The sequence below is a fragment of the Triticum aestivum genome, chromosome 2A (genome assembly GCF_018294505.1).
Source record: "Triticum aestivum cultivar Chinese Spring chromosome 2A, IWGSC CS RefSeq v2.1, whole genome shotgun sequence".
NCBI lineage: Eukaryota > Viridiplantae > Streptophyta > Magnoliopsida > Poales > Poaceae > Triticum > Triticum aestivum.
Genome location: NC_057797.1, coordinates 275,120,543 through 275,129,540, shown reverse-complemented (window position 1 = coordinate 275,129,540; position 8,998 = coordinate 275,120,543).

Genomic DNA, 8,998 nt, shown 5'->3' with positions numbered 1-8,998 from the left:
TCATGAGCATCAAGACCAAGACGGTACCTGACCGAGTCAAGTTGCAGTTGCATGCTCCTTTATATGTATTCTCACAGTTTGATGTACACAAACACTTTCCATATTCATTGTTGAACTATCACCACGGCGCAAGCGGAAACAAACATCAGGGATAATGCTTGACAGACTAACAAAATCTAAAGGAGGAAGAATGGAGATCCATTTTGAGGCAGGTTTAAAAAGGCCACGTGATGCTACAGAGTCAGCCAAGTTAGTATCAGAGGCAGCTGTTGCCGTTAGGTATCATGCACGTATCCTCCCAACGTGGATCCAGTACAGGAATGAGAAAGACAATACCCAGTTTAACACCTTCCTTGACCATTTATCCGTAAGTAATGTTATTCATCGCAATTAGTAATATTGTCTTGCTCTGTCCCATACTTTCTAGCTTCTTCCTAATAATACTCACATTCTTTTTTCAATAGATGAGGTTCAAGTTGGATCCGAAATATGATGCAACTAGACAAGCATGCACGCATGTTTTTCAGTCTGCTCTGCGACAGTATCGGTACCACCTTAGAATATCTCACTTTGAAGGCAAGGCTAACAATGCAATCGCCCAAACATCTCCAGTGGAATATATTATAGATGAAGACTGGACAGCCCTCGTTAAACACTAGTCTGATCCAAAGTATCAAGTAGGCTATATGTATTTGATCAGACCACATATTGAACTTGTATTTATGTATGTGCCTTGCAAGTGTATCTTCTTCTAGGCTAACTGTTTGAAGAACAAAACCAACCGTTCTAAAGTGAAATTCCAATAGACCACAGGATCTCGTAGCTATATTGCACACTGCGAGGCTCTTGTAAATAGCTGCTACTTCCTTCTTTTTTGTGCCATATTATCGTATCTATATTGACTTGTTCCAAATACAGAGGAAATCACGTGTGGACCAAAAAGAACCTGAACTGAATGCAGTGCAAATCTTCAAGGATTGCCACACCAGCAAGATGAAGGGCATGAGCACACCAGTTCAAGCCGCTGTTGTAAGTCCTTACTCCTCCTGCCTTGAACTGATTGGTACTGTGATGTGTTCATTTAACTACTTGGTTTGCAGCCAATGTCAGTTACTCTGTTCACTTTTATTCATAGTTGTCTTAACGTATCATTTCACCTTACATGGTGTAAAAGAGATGAAGGATATTCTTTTGGTCTTGATCTGTAATCTAGTTGTTATGTTCACGTGCGCACACAATGATAAAATAGCATGTTTGTTTTATATCTGTTTGCCCATGATATGAATGATGTCATACTATGTTCATCCTACTTTAAACCATGTCTCTTTATCCTTAGATGTCAACGAATGTGAGGAAATAGACAATACAGTAGGCATGCTACATGGACATATGTTCCGAAAGTGATTTTATTATGTAGTTGGCACTAAATACATGCTAATGTATTACAGTAGTTCACCAAAATAAGTTATGTATAAACGTTTAACCTACTTTGTTTGTTTTTGTCTCATTAGTAACTTATGTGGTACACTAATTTACAAGTTCAAACTTTCAGGAAGCTATGGAACAAATGATTGAACAGCCACAACCACCTGAAGGTGACGAGGCTACTACAGGCACAATGTCACCTCTTGCTGCAGTGTGTTAGTATCTCTCCACTAACAATGCAAAAAGCACCTTCCTGCGTAATTCTGGGTTGGTTGTCAAGGTAACCTCGTCCAGATCGCCCATTGAACAAAATCTTCCTGCTAGACAGAGTGATATATATGTGCTCCAGACACAAGTCCAATCCCTAATGGACATTGTTTCAGAAACAGGAATAGTGGTTGAGAAATGTCGCCAAGATATAAATGGTTTTGAAACCAGACTATCAGACATTCGCTTCGTTGTTCAAGAGCAATGGCGGAAAAAGGGTGGAGATCGTGCTGCTCCATCAGATTCTACAGCCTGAAACATTAGCACTCAAGTCAAATGATCTGTGCTTCTATACATCTGATGGTGCTTTTATCTGGAAGGACTGTAAACTTTATGCCAACTAGCCTTTTGTTGTATGGTTGGAATTTATTTTGTTGTGATACAACATTTATAATGCAGCCTCGGGCTGCAGTAATTACGATGCTATTTTTGTATAGTGTAGGTTTATCTTAGTAATGTATTCGGCCGAAACCTTCGTAGGACCCCAACATGCCAACATTCGTCGGTCCCATTCCAATTGGGCTAAAAACGATTACGGGCCAAAATTGGCATGTAGCCCACTAAAAATATCTGGACCTAAATCAGCATAAGCTTTCATATTTTTCTGGTAGGCCTGTGCCCATACTGGGCCTTTAACAGGCCTAAACATAATTTGGGCCCTCAGTAAAAATAGGCCGTTTACATGTGTAAATATCTCGAGCCCATATAATACATGGGCCTTTAATAGACCGAAAGTGAGATTGGGCCCTGATTGTGCCAAATAACCCACTGGACTTTAACAGGCCGAAATTCGGACGGGCCGTAAATGCGCCGACCTAATACACGGGCCTTTAACAGGCCGGGACTTCGGTCGGGCTAGATTATCATCATTTTTATATGGGCCGTTAATGGGCCCGATATGACGCTGGGCCACATAAGGCCCATGGTTTACGTCCGGCGTTAACAGGCCGAAAATGACAACAGGCCGAAAGTGGCCCAAAGCTATAGTGGGCCTCTAACAGGCCGAATGTCAGACATGGCCGAATATGACCCAAATCCTTCACGGTCGTATATGGGCCGAAAGTTTTGATGGCCTGTAAATGGGCCCAAATGAAGCCGGACCTTTAACAGGCCGGAAATACATCGGGCCGGAATTCGGCCCAATTACTTAGCAGACTGTTAATGGGCCAGAAGTGATCATGGGCCGCGTTGATGACAAGTTTCGGACAGGCCGTTGACGGGCTGATTTGACAGAGAATGTTGGGCCTTTAGCTGGGCCAGCCCATTATGGTCGGCAGAATCTTGTGGGCCTTTAGCTGGGCCGGCCCATTGTGGTCCGCAAAATCTTATGGGCCTTTAGCTGGGCCGGCCCATTATGGTCTGCAAAATCATGTGGGCCATTAGCTAGGCCGGCCCATTATGGTCCGCTAAATCTTATGGGCCTTCGGTTGGGCCGACCCATTTAATATTTGTGGGCCACTTTTGCGCCGGTCCACGTGTCAACATATCATAGGCCCATCTCGACCGTTGGATGAGTGACACCTGTGCCAACGCGGAGCTGACGCGTGGATCCGTCAGCCAATGAGAATTTTACACGTGGAAAATCGGCATTGGTCGTGGCTGTTAACGGGTTATCGTATCCAAAATCCGACCCGATAGCTTAACGGCGTTTCGTTACGGTGGATGCCACATGTCTGTCACCCTTGACGAAAGCACTTCTGTGACACGCGATTTATTGTCATGGAAGTGGACACTTCCATGATGATAATTTTGTCAATATCATGGAACACTTCTACGACAGCACAGGTATGGCTATCTTGATTCTTTCATAAATTTGTCATGGATGTACATGCATGACAGAAAACGCGACCTACTGTGACAACCACGTATCATCACGGAACTGTATTTTTTTGTAGTGTGGCATAAAAGTGGTGGACCTTCTCCTGAGATTGTTGTTTGATGTTCATGAGAGCCTCTATGTCCGGGTGGGTGGGTGGACTTAAATCTGAACCCCGACCTAACTGGTTGTCCAGAGTCCGACAACCTTCCAGACTAGACAGTCCGGGTTTCGGAATATCTTTTGATTGTTTGGAACCGCCGTCCGATGCTATGTTCGGAGGGCTGGTTGCGTCCTTTCGCGGGTGAGTATCCGGATCTTCATGAACGGTGACCTGAAATAGTCTTTATTCAATATAGAAGAAGACTTGTCATCCTGCTCTAGGACTGCCGCGATCTGGTGGGTGACCGGTGTAGTTTCGGTTTCTCCTTGATCGGTTTTAGGCCCGATCTGATCGTAATCTGTGATGATTCCCAAACCGGCGATGCGATCTAGGAGCTCGTTTAAGGACGAAAATTCAACCAGATCCATCTGCTTGGAGTGCTCGGAGTTGATGTGAAGGGGATTTTCGATGGCCCGAGACGTCATCATCGGCTCCGCGGCCGAACGGGCGATCATAGTAAAGTCGCCCAGCGGGAGGGTTTGGCCTGAGGCCAAAACTACCCCTGCTGTAATGTTGTCTTTAATGACAAGGCGAGCCATTGAGCCTTTCATCGATGACACAGTCAAACTCTCAATGAAAGCACCAATGTCGGTGTCAAAACCGGCGGATCTCGGGTAGGGGGTCCCGAACTGTGTGTCTAGGATCGATGGTAACAGGAAACGGGGGACACGATGATTACCCAGGTTCAGGCCCTCACTATGAAGATAATACCCAACTTCCTGGTTGATTGATCTTGATGAATATGAGTATTACAAGAGTTGATCTAGCACGAGATGGTAATGGCTAAACCCTACAAGTCTAGCCTATGAATATGGTAATGAGTATATGTGGTGTCCTTTCCGGACTATCCCCTTCAGATTATATAGATACCGAGGGGATCTAGGGTTTACATGGAGTCGGTTACATAAGAAGGAATCTTCGGTCGCCAAGCTTGCCTTCCACGCCAAGTAGAGTCCAATCTGGACACGGTGCAGTCTTCGGCCTTCATGTCTTCATAGCCCATCAGCCCGACCCATGGATAACAGGCCGGACGCCCGAGGACCCCTTACTCCAAGACTCCCTCACCTGTCTTCTTTGAGGAGAGGCTACACAAGCCGTCAATGGCCCCCTGGCCGTAGGCTTGGCGTTTCTCAGGGAGTAGCTGTCGCCGGCCCCGACCTTAGGAGCCCCGGCTTGTGGCCCGACCTCAGGAGCTCGCTTAGTCCTGGTGCTGGGACCTTAGGCGGGCTGCTGGACCAAGGATTTGAAGGTGTACCTGCTCCGTGTCACCTTGCTAGAGAAGGAGGAGGACGCGGAACATGTGGTCTGCCAGGCCACTACCTATTGCTTGTAGGACAACGAGCTGTACCGGCGATGCCCCAACGATGTCTCACTGCGGTGCATATCCGAAGAACAAGGGTGCAAGTTGCTAGCTGATATCCATGACGGGAACTGCGAGCACCACTCCTCGTCGGGCACCCTCGTGGGAAAGGTGTTGTAACGCCCGGATAATTAGGCTACAGTAAAACTCTCCTAATGATGCCATGTCATCTTTGATTTCCGTTGCTAAACTTTTGTTAGTTCAAACCGTTTCAAAAATCAATTCAAAAAAATGGCAAACAACAAAAGTTTTTAAAAGTTGAAACAAAAATGTTCGGACAGTGCCAAAAATGACATAGGTAATTATGGTGTAGAAGTCACAATTTTATAAAATTCCTAAATGCCCTAAATTAAATAAAATAGTAAAAGAAAATAACTAAAAGAAAAAGGAAAGGAAACACAACAGAAAGTAAAAATAAAAGAAAAGAACCCCCGGCCCCTTGGGCTTCGGCCCACCAGGCCATCCGGCCGGCCTGACCCACCTCGCTCGGTCGCTCCCTCCCCTTCCCTGTTCCCCCGACCAGGGACGGAACAGGGGTGCGTCCCTGCCGCACCCTCTCGTCGGCGACGAGGCAAGGATAAGGCCACCACACCTTTGCCTCCTCGATCCCTCCTCCCACTCGCCCCTGCCAGATCTCCCCCTCCCATCTGATCCCCCTCACCTCTCCCCTCTCCTCACGCTCGATCCCGACCTCGGTTGCTCAAGATCGTCGCCGCTGCTCGCCGTCGACGCGGCCACCGACCCTCCCTCACCTCATCGACATGCTCAACAGCCCCGCCGTCGTCCCCTACGCCTCCCGCCACCTCGGGCTGGAACTCGGAGCCCCTGCAGCGACTGTGGTGACCTCGTCTCCCTCCTCTGCTCCGTCGTTGCCATCACAAGAATCCGCACCACCCTAAGCACATCGAGTCTTCACCGGGCCCTCTCTGCAACGGCCGTGAGCCCCTGAACCTCCTCATCCTCCCCTCGTAGCTCACCGCATCCCGTAGCTCGCTCCCCCGTCGCGCTCACCCTCCCACCGCCACGGTCGAGCTCTCCGTCGCGGCCACCGCAAGCGTGGCTCGCATCCGACCGCGTCATCCTTCTCAGCACGTCTCCAAGGCCCCAATGCACCTATCACTGTCCCCGGCTGTGCCTCTCCTCACCGTAGCCGCCCACGCCCGAGCTCCGGCATCCGCCTCGGTGCTCACCGCCATCAGCTTCGGCGAACTCCGGCGACGCCACCGGTCCTAGTAGACGCGACATCGACTCCCCGTTCGAATGCAACCACCCGCGTCAAATTTGGTGGCTTGTAGCCAAATCCTGCGGCCTCCCGTGCGCTGCCGCCGCATTTGTGGCCACCGACGGCTAAACACCGACGCTGACGTGGCTGGCGCTGGGGCCCCACCCTGGGTCACTGCCTGTGGGCCTGGGGGCCCCAACTGGCCACGTTGACCGAAGGCAACTACGCTGACGTGGCAGCTACTACCACTGACATGCGGACCCCATGCCACAAAAACGAATAAAAAGAAATAGATAAACTGCTAATTAATTAAATTAATTAAAACCTAATCTCTCACTGACTACTGGGCCCCCACCTGCTAATTGACCCAATTAATTAGTCTAAACCCCCTGTTAGTGTCCTGTCAATGACATGTGGGTCCCCCTGGACCCACCTGTCTGGTTTGACTGGTCAACCGACCAGTTGACCTACTGACATCACTCTGATGTCATGCCTACGTCATCATTCACTGTTTTGGATAATGTTAGAATTAAATGACTAATTAAAATCAGAAAATGATTTAAATCTTTAGAAAATCATATCTTTTAATCCGTAACTCGGATGAAAATACTTTCTACATGAAAGTTGCTCAGAACGGCGAGACGAATCTGGATACGCAACCCGTTCGTCCGCCATGAATACCTAGCATACCGAACATGCAACTTTCCCCCTCCGGTTCATCTGTCCGAAAACGCGAAACACCGGGAATACTTTCCCGGATGTTTTCCCCCTTCACCGGTACCACCTCGTACCGCGTTAGGGTACGCCTAGCATCGCGCTTTGTCATGCATTTGTTTGCATTATATTTATTGTTTCTTCCCCCTCTTCTCTCGCTAGACATCGAGACCGACCCCGCTGCTACCCAGTACGACTACGGTGTTGACGACCCCTCTCTCTTGCCAGAGCAACCAGGCAAGCCCCCCCTTTGATCACCAGATATCGCCTACTCTTCTCTCTACTGCTTGCATTAGAGTAGTGTAGCATGTTACTGGTTTCCGTTAATCCTATTCTGTTGCATAGCCTGTCATTGTTGCTCCAGCTGTTGATACCTTACCTGCAATCCTAAATGCTTAGTATAGGATGCTAGTTTACCATTAGTGGCCCTACATTCTTGTCTGTCTGCCATGCTATACTATTGGGACATGATCACTTGGGAGGTGGTCACGGGTATATACTTATACATAATATATGATACTTGTGGTGATTAAAGTCGGGTCGGCTCGTAGGAGTACCCGCGAGTGATTCCGATGTTGGGGGCTGAAGGGGCAGGTGGCTCCATCCCGGTAGAGGTGGGCCTGAGTTCCCGAAGGCCCCCGACTGTTACTTTGTCGCGGAGCAACAGGGCAGGTTGAGACCACCTAGGAGAGAGGTGGGCCTGGCCCTGGTCGGTGTCCGTGGTTATTTCAAAATAACACGCTTAACGAGATCTTGGTATTTGATCTGAGTCTGGCCACTGGCCTATACGCACTAACCATCTACGCGGGGATAGTTATGGGCACTCGACGTCATGGTATCAGCCGAAGCCTTCGTGACGTCAGCGACTGAGTGGCGTGCGCCGGGTTGGACCGCGTAACGCAACTTCCTTTGTAATGGAGGTTGCTAGGTCTGCTCACCGGCCGCGCACGCAACATGCAGGTGTGCAATGGGCGATGGGCCCAGACCCCTGCGCCATAGGATTTAGACCGGCGTGCTGACCTCTCGGTTGTGCCTAGGTAGGGCTGTGACGTGTTGATCTTCCGAGGCCGGGCATGACCCAGGAGAGTGTGTCCGGCCAAATGGGATCGAGCGTGTTGGGTTATGTGGTGCACCCTTATAGGGAAGTTAATCTATTCAAATAGCCGTGATCTTCGGTAACAGGACGACTTGGAGTTGTACCTTGAGCTTATGACAACTAGAACGGGATACTTAATAAAACACACCCTTCCAAGTGCCAGAGGCAACCGGTGATCTCTCTCTCACAGGGCAACGAAGGGAGGATCATCGGTTAGGATTATGCTACATGATGCTACTTGGTGAACTTATCATCTACTCTCTTCTCCTGCTGCAAGATGGAGGTTACCAGAAGCGTAGTCTTCGAAAGGACTAGCTATCCCCCTCTTATTCCGGCATTCTACAGTTCAGCCCACATATGATACCCTTATTCCATTTGATACCAATGCATACATATGTAGTGTAGCTCCTTGCTTGCGAGTACTTTGGATGAGTACTCACGGGTGCTTTTCTCCCCCTTTTCCCTTCCTATACCCGATTGCTGCGACCAGATGTTGGAGTCCAGGAGCCAAACGCCACCGTTGACGATGACTACTACTACTTGGGAGGTGCCTACTACTATGTGCAGCCCGCTGACGACGACCAGGAGTAGTTTAGGAGGATCCCAGGCAGGAGGCATGCGCCTCTTTTGATCTGTATCCCAGTTTGTGCTAGCCTTCTTAAGGAAAACTTGTTTAACTTATGTCTGTACTCAGATATTGTTGCTTCCGCTGACTCGTCTATGATCGAGCTCTTGTATTCGAGCCCTCGAGGCCCCTGGCTTGTAATATGAGGCTTGTATGACTTATTTTATTGGTAGAGTTGTGTTGTGATATCTTCCCGTGAGTCCTTGATCTTGATCGTACACGTTTGCGTGTATGATGAGTGTACAATTGAATCGGGGGCGTCACAGGTGTCCCGTAGAGGTTTCTACTGGCCGGCGGCGCTCAACGACGC